This window comes from Sminthopsis crassicaudata, chromosome 1 (assembly GCF_048593235.1).
Source record: "Sminthopsis crassicaudata isolate SCR6 chromosome 1, ASM4859323v1, whole genome shotgun sequence".
Classification (NCBI taxonomy): Eukaryota; Metazoa; Chordata; class Mammalia; order Dasyuromorphia; family Dasyuridae; genus Sminthopsis; species Sminthopsis crassicaudata.
This window is the reverse complement of record NC_133617.1, coordinates 187582817-187604192: the sequence shown is the minus strand read 5'-3', so window position 1 is coordinate 187604192 and position 21376 is coordinate 187582817. Positions and strand designations below refer to the sequence as shown.

At 33.4% G+C, this 21376-nt stretch overlaps 1 pseudogene; it reads right to left on the bottom strand.

The window, feature by feature from the left end:
* Positions 1-3265: 3265 nt before the first annotated feature.
* LOC141552278 (U6 spliceosomal RNA) lies at positions 3266-3365 on the bottom strand (annotated as a pseudogene).
* Positions 3366-21376: the final 18011 nt, after the last annotated feature.

Genomic DNA, 21376 nt, shown 5'->3' with positions numbered 1-21376 from the left:
CAAGATCTCCAGGATAAAATGCTATGATTTGAATTTAGATTCTCTGACTCTCAATCAAGTTCTTATAAAAACATGATCATTTGTGTAATCTATTTTTGAAGTGAATTTTGTTGATAGAAAATATACATATGTGTGTGATATTTTATGTGCTTATATGTACATACATAAACATCTATGACTGTATGTATGTATGTATATATACATATATATGTATATATAAACACCTATAGTCACATCATTTCCATCTTTCAAGAAGTCAAAAATGATTATAGACAACATGATTGTTGCCTCCAAACTATGCATTTTTTGCTGGAAAAGAAATGGTCACAAGATAAAGTAAAGGACTGAAAATAACACTGTTTTACCAAAGTGTAACTGAGAACATTGAAGATAAAAACCTTGTTTTCTCTATTTCTTATCTTAACTACTATAATTCGCTGAACTACATATGATTTTTAGATTTTAGGTTATTTTTGTTATTTTAAAAAAAAACTCTTTTAGCATTTTGCTGAAGACATCATGTTGGGCTCCTAGAGGCTGCCATGTAGACTTCCCAAATAGTTTGAATTTAATAATTGTTTGAATTTTAATAATCTGTCTGAATTTAGGAGGCCATGGACGTTATAAAATGGCACATCAAAATCAAAACTCCTGTTTTAGTGATATGAGGGAAAGAAAGGCAATGATTGCATATTACCCTATTGCTGGTATTGAATAGTTAATTACTACCATCTCAAAAATAGTAAACTGGGCTCAGTTTTCTTGAGTTACCCTGACCTGCAGAAAGGTCCTCAGGCTTATTAGAAAAAGGGTAGAATATTAAGAGTTCAGTAGTAATGTTTCTCCAAAATACTGGTGGTCATATTCTGATGATGGGAAACACAGTTAGGTAGAGTTTAGCTGCCATGTTACTCTGCAAATGAACAGTTTGCAATGTATGGATTCATGACACTTACTAACCCCTATTATAATGGACATACTTCCTTCTCTAACATAAGAGCACATTTTATTGCCCACTTTCTTTTATGGACCAGGATGATGATGATGATGATTTTTGTCATGGAGAATTGTTTTTTTTTTTTTTTTTTTTATTAAAGCTCTTTAGTTTCAAAACATATGCATAGATAATTTTCAACATTTATCCTTGCAAAACATTGTGTTCCAATTTTTTTCCTTCTTTCCCCCACCTTCTCCCCTAGATGGCAAGTAATCCAATACATGTTAAACATGTGCAATCCTTCTATACATATTTCCATAATTATCATGGTACAAAAGAAAAAAAAATCAGATTAAAAAAAAAAAGAAAGAAAACAAAAAGCAAGCAAACAATAAAAAGGGTAAAATTACTATATTATGATCCATACTTAGTTCCCACAGTCTTCTCTCTGGATGCAGATGGCTCTCTCTATCACAAGACCATTGGAACTGGGCTGAATCATCTTGCTGTTGAAAAGAGCCATGTCCGTCAAAATTGATCATCATATAATATTGATGTTGCTGTGTATCTTCTCCTGGTTCTTCTCACTTCACTTAGGATCAATTCATGGACTCTCTGAAGTCATCCTGCTGATCATTTCTTATACAATAATAATATTCCATTACATTCATATACCACAACTTGTTCAGCCATTCTCCAATTGATGGGCGTCCACTCAGTTTCCAGTTTCTTGTCACCACAAAAAAAGCTGCCTCAAACATTTTTGTGCATGTGGGTCCTTTTCCCTTTTTTATGATCTCTTTCCTTCCTTCTCCACAGATATGAAAGTTAGACTATCCTTTGTTCTTCTACTTTTCATATACTATCATTCTTTATTTATTTATATCTAAATTATGAATCCATTTCAATTTATCATGATATAGGGTATTAGATGTGTGTCAATGACTAGTTTATGCCATATAATTTTCAATTTTAGCAATATTTTTTGTCAGAGAGTGAGTTCTTATCTTATCTGGGATCTTTGGATTTATCAAACAGTACATTACTGTAGTCATTGACTATTGTGTCTTGTGAACCTAACATATTCTACTGATCAACTATTGTGTTCATATAGTTCCTGATGTTGTCTTGTCAGGTAGACTCCAAAGTATTTTATGTTATCTACAGTTATTTTAAATTAAATTTCTCTTTGTATCTCTTGCTGCTGGACTTTGTTGTTAACATATACAAAAGCTGATAATTTATGTGCATTTATTTTGTATCCTGCAACTTTGCTAAAGTTGTGAATTGTTTCTAGTAGTTTTTTTAGTTGATTCTCTAGGATTCTCTAAGCATACCGTTATATCATATACAAGGAGTGATAATTTGGTTTCCTCATTATGTACTCTCTAATTCCTTATGCAAGTAAGCATCTAGAGATATAATATTTCTCCTATGAATTGCTTTGGCTGCATCCCTTACATTTTGATATATTGTCTCATTATTGTCATTCTCTTGGATGAAATTATTGATTGTATTGTTGTTGTTTCACTCAATCATTAAGATTATATTGTTTAGTTTCCAATTAATTTTGGCCTATTTTTCCCTGGCCCTCTATTCCACATAATTTTTATTGCATTAGGATCTGAAAAAGAAGCATTTGCTACTTCTGCTTTTCTGCATTTGATTTTGTGATTTTTATGCCTTAATTCTTGGTCAATTTTTATATAAGTACCATGTACCACAAGAAAAATGTATATTCCTTTCTGTGTCCATTTAATTTTTTTCCAAAGGCCGATCATATCTCATTTTTCTAAAATTCTATTTACCTCCTTAACTTCTTTTTTATTTATTTTGTAGTTCTGAGAGAGAAAGATTGAGATTCCCCACTAGTATAGTTTTGCTGTCTAATTCTTTCTGTAGCTCTCTTAACTTCTCCTCTAGAAATCTGGATACTGTACCCCGTTGTTGTTTATATATGTTTAATTTTGATATTACTTCATTATTGATGGTACCTTTTAGCAAGATATAGTTTCCTTCCTTATCTCTTTTAATTAGGTAGATTTTTGCTTTTGCTTGATCTGAAATGAGAATCATTATCCCTGCATTTTTTTTTTTTTTGCTTCAGCTGAAGCATAGTAGATTCTGCTCCAGCCTTTTACCGTTACTCTGTATTGTATCACTCTGCTTTAAATGCATTTCTTGTAAACAACATATTGTAGGATTCTGGCTTTGACTTCAATCTGCTATCAGCTTCCATTTTAGAGGAAAATTCATCCCATTGACATTCACAGTTAAAATGACTAACTCTCTATTTTCTGCCATCTCATTTTCTCCAAGTTAAACTTTAAAGATATGGAACTCTTTACAAATGTTTATGTCATCCTTGTGCAGGGGCCATGCATATCTCTGTATTATTCCAATTTTAATATATGTGCTGCCAAAACAAGTATCATAGGGAATTCTCAATGAAGAAAACCTTTTCATCAAAGTAAGGTAGAAATGGCTCAGCAATTTGGACACAAATCTTTCTGTTTCCAGCTCTTCTTCTGGAATGCCACATGGTCTGCTTACAGTAGATGATTAATAAGTGCTTGTTAACTCCTTTTATCTTGTATGTCTCATCAAAAGGAACTGAGGTATAAGAACCCTAAACTCTCTCTAAACCTGAGAGTTAAAAGACTTTTGCTCTATTTTTGTTATTAAATTGTGTTTGACTCTTCATGACTCCATTTAGGATTTTCTTAGAAAAGACATTGGATTAATTTGCCTTTTTCTTCAGCAGCTAATTTTTATAGATCAAGAAACAGGCAAATAGGACTGAGTGACCTGCCCATGGTCACACAGCAAGTGAGGCTGGATTTGTACTCAGGAAAATGAACTTTACTAACTCCAAGCTTGATTCTGTATGTACTATATCACTTAGTTGCCTTGCTTTATCACTTTTTAAAATATTTAGTGACAATAATAACAAACATTTATGTAGCAACTAGTTAATAGTAGTAGTAGTAGTAGTAGTAGTAGTAGTAGTAGTAGTAGTAGTAGTAGTAGTAGTGGATTAAGGGCTTGTCTTGAACAAAGAAATTCCTGACTTAGAATTCTGTCTCTGACATTTACTGAGATTGTCACCCTGGGCAATATAATCCTTTTTTTGTGCCAATTTCCTCATTTTTAGACAGAAATAATATGAAGACTGCTGTGAGGATCAAGTGAAAAAATTGCCCAGTATATTGCAAACCTTAAAGCTTTACATAAATGCTAGCTACTTTAATAAGTATTATGGGTGACATGTAATAATTCAAAATAGGCATTCTTACCTTTGAATCTCAAAACTAACTCTTGCAGTAGTATCACGATTCCCATTTTAATAAAGAGTAAATCAATGCTGAGAGAGTGAAGGTGATTTGATCTTGATTCCACAGCAAGTATGTAAAATGGAACTTGATCCCTGATATTTCTGCACAATAAATCTCTGTACTCTTAAGCCTCAGTTTTTTTTTCCAATAAAATGGGGATTATTATAATTACACTACTAACTTTGCAAAATTGTTGTGAAGGAAATGCTGTTAAATTTTTTAAAAAATTCAGGCAAATAATATCTATTAGCATAGAATCTTGGCCACTACAAGCACTCAACATTCTTTAAATCAAACTGAATAGTTAAATTAAACTATTTTATCCATTTAACTTTCAAAACATTTCCCCTATTCCCTTCTCATTTTAGATCCTTTCTCTTATTTTCCTTTGATCTATTGGTCTAAGCTAAATCAGTCTGGAAATATGCCTGACCTCTTGTCTTTGTCTCTTCAGTGATTCTCAAAAGCAGTTTAATAATGCTAATAATGAGAATAGCATTATCATGATGCTTATAATTGGTATTGTATTTGGTGTTAGACATTTTGTGCTTTGATTTGCTGATGACTTTAATGAGAAGGATTTTACTTTGACTGGTTACCCCCTTTCTCTCCGTATACCTACTGATGGCTTTATAGAAGATGACCAATTCCTGACCACCTTATACTTTGTTGCTGATGTAAATACCTATAACCCTTTTATTTCTTGCCCAATAGATTGGTTATTTTAAAATGACATTTAGTTGCTGAATCCTTTTTAGCCAAAAACATCACTTCCTTTCATCTTTCAAAATAAGAACAGAGCAAGATAGAGTCCATTTTGTTCACTGAAAGCTTTTCCCTTGATCAGCTAAATATCACCTGGGAAATGGGTTTGACTTGATTATTTCGCTGCAATTTCATAATGTTATTTTGGATCTTTCCTGATGGAAAGATTTTCTCTCCAACTCCTCCTCTGCCCCACTTCACTAAAGTTAACAAACTACTTTGGTTTTAATTGCCCCTTGTCTCCTTTAACCTTGGTTTAGTGACCACAGCTTATAATTCTGTAGAATCATGGTTACTTGACCAAGAAAAGGAGGCAGCTGTGGCAAGGCTAGCAGAATTATATATTGAAGAATAATAATCCCTTCACTTTCCCTTCTCATCTTTCTAGAGACACATATTTTTCTCTGCACAGTTCTAATGGCCTGTAATTTGGAGGTAGACTTGAAGAAACTTCAAAAGGGGAGCATTCATAGAAAATGAGCAATACCATCTGCCCCCATTTTTGTTTATTTCCTAATTCCAATTTTACTTAATATGGGAAATTAGAATTAATAAACCCTTATTGCCAGTCACATACCTTTCCTCTTCTTATTTAGGTTGACCTAGTTTTCAAATGTTTAGGGCTTAATAAACTCAGAAATTTCTACTTCTTCAACTTTAAACATGGGTATAAGAGGAGTTTAGGTAAATTAGTCTCTTAGGCCAATGAATGGAGGGCAGAAGTAAATCTTGATTTCATTAGTGTCTGACATATGATTAAAGATACCTAATATATAATTAACAATATTAAGTAAAATCCATAAGTATCTTATCATGATTCACAATAAAAATGCAAAAAAGAAGGCATAGCAAAGAAGTCACATTTTATGCAAATGCCATGGAATATCCATAATCTTCAGGGCAGAGGAGGTTTTATTTTTGGTTCTGTATCCCTAGCATCTAGCAAAGTGCCTCCTGGTACATAACAAGTACTTAATAAATGTTCATTTTAATTTATCCACTGGCTCTGACTGCTAAGAAATAAAAGAGTTGACCCATATAGAGGCTGAGTTCAGAGGAGAATTTTGATAAAGATCCCAAGTAGTGAAAGGACAAAGATAAAACTATGATCTAACAGAAAACCAAACTTTTTGTGTACAAACAAGTATGGAAGAACCAATCCAACTAGTTACTAATTGTGACATAAGGGTTTATAGGATGCTCAGGGAAAACTAGAACCTGTAGTTTGAGGGGCTTGCTGAACCTTTACACGATTCCAAGAAGCTGGAGCATGTGCAATGATCACACCGATGGACTAAATCAGGTTGAGGGTTACTGATAGGTCCTCAGTAGAGTTAGGGGGGATGTTTGCCTCAAGGATGTAAAGACTTCTGCTGACAGAATGGATAGATGATTACAATTTGTTTCAATGGCCATCTAGGCAACTGAAGAAGATGTTGTGGAGCAGTTAGATTCTGTTGGACGTTTAAGACACCACGATCATCTACTGAATCTCCATTATTACAGTTGTTTGGACTTCAATGATCATGAAATACAATGACTTTGTGTATCTCTGTCCTTTTTAAATACAGTGAAAGAGCAAGCCAAGGTACTACTCCCACAGTGCCATCAGTCCTCTTTGAAAGATGAATAACAACAAAAACATAGTGTGTTGTGCACAACAAATGCTTAACATACAGTTTTAATTGTTATTGACTTGATTTTGCATTTGTGTACTATTTCATATTTTAAATGGTAAAGAAAATAATGGTTGATCTTGGCCTCGGTCCCTTTCTCTCACTAACTTGATACCTATTTGTATGCATTGTCAGAGAGGGTCAACAAGCTATGTAATAATAATCAGGTCTTAAATATTAATCAGTAAAATCTTTCCTCAAAATATTTTATTTTTTAGTTTTTCTTTTTAAAAATATAAAAAACACACAAATCATCTGTCATCTAATTATGTCATTTCCATTCTCCATTGCATTACAGGCAGTGCCATGGGGCTATATTAGGAATAGGAGGGCATCAAGAAGTTCATGTAAAGAATATGGCATATAGCATTGAAGGGCAAGGGTTAAAAATCTCAGATATACCTGTTGGGAGATAACTAAATCTTAGTTTCTTTTTCAAGAAAGCAGGCAAGCAGACAAACAAAAACAGTATTTAGCAAGAAAATCTCTGGGGCCTGTTTTGACTCAGTCTATGATCCTATGACAATAGCATGCCTGAGAAAGGCATTATTAAGTGTCTAGATGGATTTGTGGAGATTCAAAGATGCTGATGGTATCAGCATCAGCAAGTAAGTAGAATTCTACAAAGAAAAATATTTTGTCACTTCTTAGTCTATTTCTGATTGCCACTATTATGGAAATAAATAGTATTCCAGAACTTGTTCCCTGGGTATCATAGATTCCAACTAAGCCTGAAGTGAAGAACTTGTCCTCTCATCTGAGAAGACATTTAGAGTTTGAAGGGACTGCAGAGGTCATTTAATCTAAGGCCTTTATTTGATACTTGTATTTTTGCATTAACATCATATTTAAAACATGTAAGAATAAATATTTGAACTCAGGCCCAAGTTTGAGTGCCCCTTATATCATATTATCCTACTTCCCAGAAGACATATAGGATCAACTGCTGCTAGAAGAGTCTTAGTCAATCAGAAAGTGATTAGATAACATAGCAAATAAAAAAAAATTGTGATTTAAATTTCCTAGATTACATTTAAAAACAAAACAAAATAAATTAATATAAGATTCAAACATGCAGTTTAGTTGAGAATGAAAAACATGAAGAAAATCACTGGGATCTGGAATTCTCATGACATATAATATTCAGGTTAGGTTCATGTGGATTTGCTAGCTGTGGTGATTGATATGGATCTTTTGCTGTTGTTTTTGGTTTTTGAGGACTAGAGAACTATAGAGGTCCCTTCCCACCGAAAACAAGCCAGTTTTAAAAAATCAGGGCTTTCTCTTTATTATCTAAAAGAACTACTGAAGTATTCTCCAGTTATTGATCTTCAAATTCTGTCAGGGTATGTATAACACTTAAATTTAGAATCAAAAAAATAGAGAGCCAAAAGAACTCATGAAAGCTCACTTTATCCAATCCTTTCATTTTACAACAGAATAAACTGAGATCAAGCATGACTGTTTTCTTGCATAAGGTCTCACCCATTGTAGATCTCTGAATCTGTAATTTGTATAAGAGCTTACAGATTTCAGATAATGTCAGAAACTTCCCACTATTCTTTATTAATAGATTTTTCTCAACAGGGAGAAAATATCATGTTCTATTTCTTGCCTCTGAATGTAGGGTGTTGGTATAAATGAAAGAGAAGTTTTGGGGTAGGAAATAAATAAAAATAATTGTTTTAAAACATTATTTTTAATGATTTTTGAATTAATCCCAGATTTATTTAATCATTAATCTTATCTATCTCCAAACAGACAGCATCATAGAACTTTGAGAATGTAATTTACCCCATGATAGATATTCTGTGCTACAAATATCTACCTTATAGAAAAAGGTTTTGCTTTTTACTCAAAATATCATTTAATTGTACATTATGCAGAAGAATAGTTTCAATAAGATGGTTCCAACAATTTTCTCTTTAAAAAACATCCCTGTCTTTTGATCAATTCTGAAAGATGAGAAGTAGCATGAAATGGTAGAACTTTGAAATTGGAGTTAGAAGACCAAAATTTCTGACTCTCCACTTTTAGTAAATAATTTTCTAGGCTTTAGTTTCTTTATAAAAAAAAAAAAAAAAAAAAAAAAAAAAAAAAAAAAAAAAACAGAATAATGACATTTTATTTACCTCACGTAAGTTTTTTGAGCATATGAAGTGACTGATCTTTAGTAATTCATTTAACCTCCCCAAACATTCATTTCATCATCTATTGAATGAAAATGTAGTAGGGGAAGTATCCGCCACAGTTCCTTACCTCACCAGACTTGTTGATGTGACTTTCTGTTTTCCTGAATACACAAAAACCATCAGGAGTTTAACTGAGCCCAGGATCTACATAGATTGATCACTACGGATGATATAAAGATGGCAAACCATATTCAACTTCAACTGTGTCAATACTAACTTTATTGATGGAATGTCCATTACCTGTTCTGAATGTCCTTTCTCTGCCCTGGCAGAGATTAATTAAGATCTTCTTATCTTAATTGTTAAGTAGCAGGTAAGTGGTGCAATGGATTAAACAGTGGGCTTGGAAGCAGGAGAGGACTTATCTTCCTGAGTTGGAATCCAATCTCTGATATTTACTAGCTGTCAGACTTTGGGCATATCATATCATATTTACCTCAGTTTCCTCATTTGTAAAAAGAAGTGGAGAAGGAAATGGCAAATCATTCCAGTATTTTTTCCAAGAAAACTTCAACTGGGGTCATCCAGAGTCATATATGACTGAACAATAGCAGTGTTTCATTTCATTACAGTCTCAAATTTGAGATAGGAGGCCAATCTGGTCAGCCCAGATTTAGTACATGGTGGGTTAGATTAGATGAGCTACACATTGCCTTTATATTTTCATCCTAAATTATGTAAATGACTTTGTAAACTTCAGAAAGCTAAATTATTAAATGTATCCTGATTCAGGCAAAACATCAATTATTGTCATGTGTGATCTGCCCCCGATTAATCTCTCATTAGTTTGAGTTGAATAGTTTTTGGTATAAAGGACAAAAATAGTGATATCATCATTTAACAAGTGAGAAACTCCCAGGTTTTTTTTTTTTTGTTTGTTTGTTTTTTTGTTTTTTAAGCATTGAGAAAGCTGTCTGATTTTTGAATACCAGCAATCCTACAAAATTGCCACTGAATGGATAGATATCTTGAATCTAACAAAGAAAATGCTGTGATAGGAAAGAACTCTATTATAGAGTGAAATCTGGAACTGTAAAAATCCTATGTAATGATCCTATGAGTGGTCTGCTAGAATGATTCTAATCTCTCAAATTGCAGCTGTTTGGGACTTTGTGATTATGGATCTCAGTAATGAAGAACCATCAATAGACTCAGAGGAAATAAAACAACTGAGGGGAAAGGGATTGCCCAAACTATCATCTATGAGAAAAGTTGGATTGCTTTGCACAAATCAAGGCAGAATAAATGTTGATTGATTGATTAGCTAACCTGCTATTGCTAAGTAAAGCAAGCTACACAGGCATCAGGAATGAGAAGCCTGCAGAAAAAGCATTTGATAAAATCCAACATCCATTCCTACTAAAAACTCTTGAGAGTATAGGAATAAATGGACTATTCCTTAAAATAATAAGGAGCATATATTTAAAACCTTCAGTAAACATCATATGTAATGGTGATAAACTAGAACCTTTCCCTGTAAGATCAGGAGTGAAACAAGATTGCCCACTATCACCATTACTATTCAATATAGTACTAGAAACTCTAGCCTCGGCAATAAGAGCCGAGAAAGAGATTCAAGGAATTAGAGTAGGAAATGAAGAAATCAAATTATCACTTTTTGCAGATGACATGATGGTATACTTAGAGAACCCTTAAGACTCTGATAAAAAGCTATTAGAAATAATTCAGAATTTTAGCAAAGTCGCAGGATACAAAATAAATCCACATAAATCCTCAGCATTTTTATACATTACCAACACAATCCAACAGCAAGAGATACAAAGAGAAATTCCATTCAAAATAACAGTCGATAGTATAAAATATTTGGGAATATATCTACCAAAAGAGAGTCAAGAATTATATGAGCAAAATTACAAAACACTTGCCACAAAAATAAAGTCAGATTTAAATAATTGGAAAGACATTCAGTGCTCTTGGATAGGCCGAGCAAATATAATAAAGATGACAATACTCCCCAAACTAATCTATTTATTTAGTGCTATACCAATCAGACTCCCAAGAAACTATTTTAATGACCTAGAAAAAATAACAACAAAATTCATATGGAAGAATAAAAGGTCGAGAATTGCAAGGGAACTAATGAAAAAAAAAGTCAGAGGAAGGTGGTCTAAGTGTACCGGATTTAAAGCTATGTTATAAAGCAACAGTCACCAAAACCATTTGGTATTGGCTAAGAAATAGACTAGTTGATCAGTGGCATAGATTAGGTTCACAGGGCAAGATAGTGAATAAAAATAGCAATCTAATCTTTGACAAACCCAAAGATCCCAAATTTTGGGATAAGAATTCATTATTTGACAAAAACTGCTGGGAAAACTGGAAATTAGTGTGGCAGAAACTAGGCATGGACCCACATTTAACACCACATACTAAGATTAGATCAAAATGGGTCCAAGATTTAGGCATAAAGAACGAAATCATAAATAAATTGGAGGAACATGGGATGGTTTACCTCTGAGACTTGTGGAGGAGGAAGGAGTTTTTGTCCAAGGGAGAACTAGAGACCATTATTGATCACAAAATAGAACATTTTGATTACACCAAATTAAAAAGTTTCTGCACAAACAAAACTAATGCAAACAAGATTAGAAGGGAAGTAACAAATTGGGAAAACATTTTTACAGTTAAAGTTTCTGATAAAGGCCTCATCTCCAAAATATACAGAGAATTGACTTTAATTTATAAGAAATCAAGCCATTCTCCAATTGATAAATGGTCAAAGGATATGAACAGACAATTTTCAGATGATGAAATTAAAACTATTTCCACTCATATGAAAGTGTTCCAAATCACTATTGATCAGAGAAATGCAAATTAAGACAACTCTGAGGTATCATTACACACCTGTCAGATTGGCTAAGATGACAGGAACAAATAATGATGAATGTTGGAGGGGCTGTGGGAAAACTGGGACACTGATGCATTGTTGGTGGAGTTGTGAAAGAATCCAACCATTCTGGAGAGCAATCTGGAATTATGCCCAAAAAGTTATCAAAATGTGCATACCCTTTGACCCAGCCATACTACTACTGGGCTTATACCCCAAGGAACTACTAAAGAAGGGAAAGGGACCTGTATGTGCCAAAATGTTTGTGGCAGCCCTTTTCATAGTGGCTAGAAGCTGGAAGTTGAATGGATGTCCATCAATTGGAGAATGGTTGGGTAAACTATGGTATATGAATGTTATGGAATATTATTGTTCTATAAGAAATGACCAACAGGAGAAATACAGAGAGGCTTGGAGAGACTTACATCAACTGATGCTGAGTGAAACGAGCAGAACCAGAAGATCATTATACACTTCAACAATGATACTGTACAAGGATGTATGCTGATGGAAGTGGATTTCTTCAACATAGAGAAGAGCTAATCCAATTCCAATTGATTAATGATGGGACAGAATCAGCTACATCCAGAAAAGGAACACTGGGAAATGAGTGTAAACTGTTATTTTTACCTTCTGAATCCAATTCTTCCTGTGCAACAAAAAATCCGGTTCTACACACATATATTGTATCTAGAATATACTGTAATATATTTAACATATATAAGACTGCTTGCCATCTGGGGGAGGGGGTTGGGGGAGGAAGGGAAAAAATCTGAATAGAAGTAAGTGCAAGGGATAATGTTGTAAAAAATTACCCATGCATATGTACTGTCAAAAAAATGTTATAATTTTAAAATAAAATAAAAATTAAAAAAAAAAAAAAAAAAAAAGGAATGAGAAGCCAACTAGTGGTACAAGCCAACCAGTAATCTAATCAAAAAAGGTCAGCAGTGGGAGACTCCAGAAAAACAACAACTACCCAATCACAGAAGGCAATATTAATTTGAATTGTAGCTTATTTTCCCTGACTACACCAGCAAATCCTCCAAGATGCTATGGAGCTGGGGTTAAATTAGAGATGATAGTAGTAGACGAGAGGAGCTAACAATAAATTGAAGTAAATCTGAAAATTGAGAGATATTTTTTTAACTTCAATTTTGTTATTATGTCTTAATCTAAAGATTGCTAATTCCATTAGATTTCTGGATTCCAGTACAGATATGTGAATAAATATCAAATTACTCAGCTGTAATCTTGAAAGGACATTTAAGGAGGAAAAAACACCCCACCATTAGTTCAAGGAAATACAATAAATACTTTATAATACACTTATGAGAAGCTTAATTTTTCATCAATTTATTTTGCCTTTTAAACTACCCCAGAACGGATATTTTGCTCATGTGAAGGAAAAAAAGGAAGCAAGTTTTTTTTTCCCTCTAATATGTTGAGTATCTTACATACTAAGCAAAGACTAGAAATTTATGCAGATTATAAAACAGACTTTAAAATATTGATAATCACATTTTATGCTTATGTTTTTTTAAAGCATCATTATACTTGCCTAATGATGTTTGAATTAATTTCAATAGAATACCATTCTTCCTGTACTGGGCACATTAAAAAAAAAATCAGCTATGTATTCTATTTAGTTAAATACATATGTACTGATTCATATAAATATTCTTTTTATAGGACACTTTCCTTTATTGTCATATTATATAGATACAAAAATTCAAAAGTTAGTAATTTGACTTTACGAAAGCAACAAATCCTAGTGAAGGATTTCTGAACCTCCCTCCTCCCATAAAGAATTGGCAATGCATCTGCAACTTAGTAGATAAATCTTAGGGAAGTATCTGGGGCATATAGAAGTTAAGTCATATTCTCAAAGTCTCAACTCTAGTATTATCAGAAAATAGGGCTCGATCCTAATTTTTCTTTATTTCAAGCCAAGTGAGCAGAACCAAGACAGCATTGTGTACAGTAACAGCAATATTGTTTTAAGAACAACTTTGAGTAAATCAATCATTTTGACTTTTATAAATATCAAATTAACTGCAAAAGACACATGAAAGAAAATACTAATTGCATCCAGAAAAAGAGCTGATAAATAAATGTACACAGAGAATAATTTTACACATATCTCTATCTCTATTTATACCTACTGATGCCTAATGGTAGCCATCTCTAGAATAGGGGGAGGGGAAAAAAGGGGGGGGGAGAAATGCACATGATAATATTATTAAATATTTCAAAGGAATAGCAAGTTGGATATAACACATTTGCAGTTTCATATGCAAACATCTTTTTATTATACTGTTATGAGATACTTATTCCATAGCTTAAAAATAAACAGATAAATCTTATTTGGCATATATTTGAAAATTCAAAAAAATTAATAACAACTAAGATTTATATATTGATTTGAATTCTATTATGCTCTTCCAGGATAAGCTGATTATATGAAATTTCATTATCATTACACTTATTCAGTTTTGGATGCTACATAGTTTACTAACTACCTCATCCTCCTTTGCCCTCGGATTCAAAGACTGGAGGCTGGCCCACTAAACTTTTCCTGAAATATTCTTTTAAAAAGAGGTCAAAGATCTACATTTTCCAATTAATTCTCTACTTTGTATTTATAGCTCTTCTTGGTTTGAACTCCATAGGACATGGTGCTCACATTTTGGAGTCACACCATCTCTTTTTGTGTATTGTTTTCTTGTTTTAGACTATAAGTTCCTTGAGTGCAGAAACTGTTATTTTTTTTTAAAATTGTATCCCCAGTGCTTAGCACAGTGCCTGACACAAAATAGACACTTGATAAATGTTTATTGAATGCAGTTGAATTTTATTGTTCTTAGAGTTTGCAAAGCTCTTTTAAGTAAGTTATCTCATTTGATCTTCACAATGCTAATATTTCCATTTTATAACTGAGGAAAGTGAGGCTGAGAGAAATGAAGAGACTAGCTCAGATTATGCAGCTGTGTCTGAGTTAGGAATCAAACCCAAGTCCAACACTTTATTCACTGGTCTACCTAGCTGTACCTATACTCTGTCCACCATACCACCACCTTGCCTTGAAAATAATGAAATTGTATCAGTGGTCTCAAAGATCAGTAGGAGTCCAGTGCCATAAACTAGGGATGGCTGCACTATTCTGATCTTTTATTATCATGTAATATATTTAGTTTGTGATTCCAGCTCTAATTTTCCAAGTGTCCCTGGGTATATTTTCTTAATCTTTTAAATTAATTTCTTTCATCTTTATACATATATATATATATATTTAAAACAACAAAATATAGATAAAAATAAATTTTTCATTTCTAAATCCTAGTAAATTCTTCATCACTAACAAGCACTTTTAGTTCAGCAAAGAATTGTTTTTCCATCACCAAAAAGTTATTTGAAATAATCATACCATAGAGTACATTTAAGTAATAACATTGCAATATGGAGAATCACTTAAGCAGCCAGGTGTTGAATTCCATTACTTAGCATGAAGTAATAAATTCCAAAGTATCTAGACACAGAGTATAAATAAGGTCAAATAGAATTTAAGCTAGTTACTTAATAGTAAATCTGAACCAGTTGGTTTGTGCGTAGTGCTGATGCTGCCAAAGTTATAGCTCTAGTTTCTGAATGGTTTCCTTTGGTTTTTCCTTGTTTTGTCATCATGGGTTATAGGATCTTATCTTGGGTAGTTGTCTTGTAAATGAATAATGTGAGCCAGGAAGGGTGATGATTTGGAATGGAACCATCACCAGGACTCTAAAAACATTCCACGTATATGGTTATTATTGCCATGCTTTTATAGAAAAGATGGGCCCAGGTATTCATTTTCCTCTTCTCTACAAGGAAAGGGTTGAATGAGATGAAGTTTGAGACCTCTTTCATCTCAAATTCTATAATACTAATATTTCTGCCCTAAAGACTTGTTCTGATGCTTTCCTCATAATATGGAAGGCTATGGAAGAAGTCCCAAGACTTTTCAAAGTCCAGCAGACAATTGGACAAGTCCCAACAATTGGTAAAACTTTAGACTTGGGGGCTGTCCATGAGTTCACTATTCTAGCTAACATGAGTGAAGTTCTTTAATAGATATTTTGGCCTTCTGAGAATGGTTTTCTGACACAATGTCTTATTATAAAATCTCCTAAATTATGTCACAACTATACCAATGAAGTCAGAGACACTTGGCTTATCCAAATAAATAGTAATATATTTGATATATGGAGCCTTTTTGTTCTAGGATAAATACATTTCAAAAGTTCTCATTCATTTGAAGTATGTCGATGGTACCAAAGTCAAAAAAGAAATGAAGCTACTAAGCTATACATAAGGAATACTTAGAGTCAATATTTACTTAGAAAACTACATATTAACACCTGTTATATTTTCATCTTGTTAAGTATTTTCCTATTACATTTTAATCTGGTTTGACACCCTTGCTAGAAGCTACTAATTGGAAGAAATATGGAAATACTGATTTTTAGTGAGCAAATTATAAGCTTGAACTCTCTTTAGGGGCTTGTAGTCAGTATTTGTGACCAAAGGATTCATTAGGTTAGCTGTGTAATCTACCCTGGTCCTCTATGTCATAGAAGACCTTATAGGTGGACTGTGACTAGGAAATGTGGCCAGATAATCAGCCCTGGGAAGGTAGATGTAAAGCTCCTTTCTATAGCCCTCATCTTATATTGTAAAGCAAATAAAATATACATTCTAGGTCTGCATGTCTTCTCCTTTCCTTCTGTGCAACAGAAAATAAGGGAGGGGTTGGGGATCCTATGTTTAGATCCAAGTTTTGTCACTTGCTATCTATATAATATTTTGCAATTCACTCTCTGGATTTCATTTTCTCTGTCTGCAAAATGCAAGGGCCAACTAAATGGCCACATAAGGGAGTTCTGGCTCCAAATCTATGATCATACTCTTAGGCAAGTGTTTTCCCTCAAGGAATTAAAAATTTAAATGGGGAGATAAGGCTGATATAAGCATACAAATGCATACAGATAAAAACAATTAGAGAATCAAGCAGGGCTGTTTATAAACTATGCTTAATTTTTCTTCACTGAGAATAAATGCAGTGAGAATCCATTAAAATGATATTTTATGCATTTATTGTCAGCAATATCACTATGAGGGTTAGAATATTTAGAAAAAGGAAGCAGGACTTGAGTCATGTGAGCATTGATGTGTTAGATCAGCAGGGATTTGAAGAAAGACATTTACAGTTTGGGGAATAGTATGAGCAAAGACTTGAATAGATATGTCCCATTTGGATAGGTGTGGTTCAGGAGAAAACTGGAGAGGTCCAATTCTCCTAGAGTGGGAAATTTGAATTAGGAAGGAGTGGGAAAATTAGAACATAGAGGAAAATGCATTTTAATTCTGCATGATCTTTCTCTAGCTTTCAAAGTCAAGGAAGGACATCTCGAAGAGTGGTCTGCCAAAGGGAACAAATACTCCTAATGGCAATTTTTCCTGATCAGATATGTAAGTGCTAACTGTGAAGCCTTTGGGTCATAGAGACTTATCAAATTGTTAGCATGATTTGATGAAGTGAAACACTTCATTTCTGGGTTATCTAATTGCCAGCTGCTGAGTGGGTATTTGCACAATACAATGTTAATTACTGTAGGGCAGGAATTTGAGTGAAGCCTCAATGGCTGTTAAACTGGGGAGGGTGTAAATTATTTTTAAAAGACATTTTCTTGGGGTGTCATTCACAGTACAATAGTTGTTACAGGTCATAAACACGAGGCATGGTTTTAGTCATCTGGATTTTTCTTTCTGACAGTGTCAGAAGAACACAAAGAAGGAAAATTCCATGGAGGTTTTCCCCAAAGAGTTATGGTTGCACGGGAGCACTGATTTATCATCCGAGAGACCAGTTCATAAAATAAAAATGTAATAAAACATAATGGGGAATGGTTGCTTCTCAATCCTCTCACACAGCTCATATTAACGTTAATGGGAATTGTACGTGAGCTTGGAGAGGAGATGATGCCCCAGGAAATCCCATAGTTTTATATTTAGGCCAATTCAATGAGAGAGGATATCACATGCAAGAGGAAAAGACTAGGGTCCCTCTTTGAGTGAGGTGAACTTTTTGTTGAGATATTTTGATTTATGTTTTTGTGGATATGATTGCATCTGAAGATTTTTTAAAGGTAAAATCTAATGCTTTTAGATTTAAATTCCATCATCATCATCATATTTTACAATATAACAATAATAATAAGAGGAGTGAAAGTCTTAAGTGCTTTTGTTCAACTACAAAAAAAAAAAAAAAAAAAAAAAAACTATTTATTTTATCCACCTGTTCAGTTCCATAGAAAATTTAAATATAAAAGAATAATAGTGGGATATTGATTTGTCTCAGCATCATTTTTATCTGAATCTTATTGAAAAAGATGAGAAGATGATGCTAACAATAATAACAATAAAAATGAGAATAAGATAATAATAACAAAAACCCTTTGAAAGTGGTGCTATTCCTTCTTGATTTAATATACCACAGAGTATAATTTCTTCTACCACTATTCCTGACATTCAGATAAAATGCCTAAGAGAATAAAAACAAGAAATAGCACAAACTCAACCCATCTCAAATAATGATTACCCCTTTCTCCCTAATTAAATCAAACCTTTAAATCTCCCTAGCACTGATAAAAAAAAAAAAAAAAAATCAGATCCTCATGTGTCCAACTGTCTACCCTCACTTGGGGAGTACTGTCTGTAAAATCATAAGTACTATCAAGCTGATGGAAATTTTATCTTGGAAAACTTCAGATGGAATATGATAGGAAATAAAAAATGCTTAATGGAATGCTCCTTGGGAGCAAATTTAGATAGGTTAATGAGGGAGATAGTCCAAAGACTGGGTACATTAGAAGGTAACCTCAGTTACTTCATCTGTAAAATGGGGACAATAGGGTTTACTCTGCTTGCTTCACTGGGTTATTATGAGGAAATTATATTGCAAATCTTAATGCATCATAGCAATATCAATGATTATTTTTCCTGTCAAAAAGGAAAAATGTATTTTCAATGGGATAATTAATGAGAAAGCAGGATTCAATATCAGTTACACTTGTCCATTTAACAGGCAAATTCTAAGTGGGTGGGTAAGGGGAATGAATGTCAGAGGCTCTAGTACTGAATTCACAGGAATTGATTGTTAAAGGCTGACATCATTTGTCCTATTTGAATGATAGAAAAAAAATTCTATTGACCCAAATGACAGATCTCTATACTGGTGGCAAATATCTTTAGCTGTTAGGAACTTTGAAGCTTAAATAAAAAGAACTATGGATTTGTTGGATTTTTTGCAGATGTAGAACTAAAGGGAATTCATCTTAATTCAAATTTCTCATTGTACAGATAAGAAAATTTAGACCCAGAGAGGTTAAATGATTTGTGCAAAGTCACACAGAGAGTAAATGGCAAAGTTGGGATTCTAATTCAGGGCACTAATCTGGTGCACTTAGTACTTCATCAATTCCAGACTCCCTCATCCAAAGTGTAGAGACAAGAATAAGAAACTCACCTTCTCAGGATGCTTCAGATCCATTCATATGTGGGGGGAGGGGATTAATCTAACACTATAACCCTATCTTCTGTCAAACCTGGCAAAAATAGAGATAAACCAAATAAGGAGTGAATACTGCTGGTAAAACTGATCCTTGGCAAAATTATGAACTAAATGGAATTTGTCTTTAATGGTCTAACCTCTTTCTTCTGACACATTTTCTTTATACTTTACCTACCATGACACTCTACTACTTGGGCAACTAGATGGCATAGTGAATGAAGAGCTGATTTTTAGAGTCAAAAAGACCTGAGCTTAAATCCTGGCTCAGATACTTTGTAGTTGTGACTCTGGGGAGCTCATATTTCTCAGTCTCAGTTTCTTCATCTGTAAAATAGGAGCATAATAATAGCACCTATCTCTCAGGATTGTCATGAAGATAAAACAAAACAATATTTATAAAGTACTCTGCAAACTTTGAAGCCTACATAAATGCTAGCTACTACAACTATCTTCTCCCTTTATCAGAACTTGTTTTTAGGGTAGAACCTGTTAAACTCATTGACTTCTTCAATTTAAAGAGAGACATGATTTAATTGATGGTATTGTTCCCTCCACCATTTCAAATTACAAATTCAAACACTCTTTAGACTCTTTCATGAGTTTCTTTGACAGCTCTTCACTTTGCCAGCAGTGGACTCATCCTTCAGTGTTGAGATCTATATTGATTCTAACTTATTTTCAGAAAGTAAACAAAGTGTAGTATTAATTACATGGTTAGAACTCTTCCAAAGTAGGAGGGTCAGTGAGAAATTGTCCTTTTTTATCTTTGAGAACCTCAAATCATCTGGCATAGGGATGGGGTGGCAATCCGCTAAATTGGGAGAGACTAAAAAGTTAAAAAAAAAAAAAAAAGATTTAGGAGAATTAAAGCTTTGCCACATAGAAATATTTATGCTTCACTGAAGAAGGAAAAGTTTAAATGAAGAAATGTTAATTGAGGAATGTGATATATCACAAAGCAGATAAAGGATCAAAGAATAGACTGTTCTGATACTCTAAAAATCCTAGGTCTTTTGATATAGATTGAAGAACTGTGATTGCTTTATAAAATGGAAAGTCATTGCAGCAATCTCTTGAAGTGGAGATAGCTTTGGACTTGTATCCAGGAAGGTATGTATTAGAATCATGCCTTCAAAACTTAGTTGGAAGAGCTTAGCTAAATCACAAATCTTTAAACTTGAGTTTTTTCATCTGTTAAATGGGAACAATAGTAGTATCTAGTAGTAGTAGTTTGAGGATCAAAGAAAATAATAAAAACATATGGCAAGTAAAATAGTATGAAAATATCACCTAAAGCAATTCTTTTGAATAAACATAAAAGCATCTTTTTCACAATAAGTAGATTTCTGATCCCCAAGAAGTTTTTAAAATCAAAAAAAAAGTGGAGTGCAAATTCAGCATCAGACACTAATCGTGTGACTGGGCAAATCACTTAGCTTCTGTTTGCCTCAGTTTCCACAACTGTAAAATGGGGTTGTTTGTGAGGGTCAGGTGAGATAATAACTGTAAAAAGAGCTTGGTACAGTGACTGACACATAACAAGTGTGATATAAATGCTTATTCCTTCTTACCATGTAGTAAACCATTTTCTCAGAAAAATCTGGCCCAGGATTATTTAAATTATAATAAAGTTCTGCCTCCTTCTTGAAAATGACATGCCTGAGGCCCCACTGCAATCCTTCTCTCTGAGGAGGGCAGTAGAGACAAATAAATGATGTTTCCCATAAGCTCTTGAATTCCCCCATTGCCACCAAATTATTATCTCTGTCTCTGCCCCCTCACTGCCAATAGAACAGTGGTTATCTAGGAGTTTAGACCTGCAGGCCAAATCTTTACACGTTATTAGGAATCTGAAGGAGTGTTTATATCTGTCTATTGTTCCCATATGCATAATTGGAGTCCAATGTGCAAAAACAGAACATAGGACATTTTAAACATTATATTATGAAATTTCTTGAATTATTATCTCTATTATTTTTGTCTAATCATTGGAAATGGATCAAGTTTTTTTTTTTCA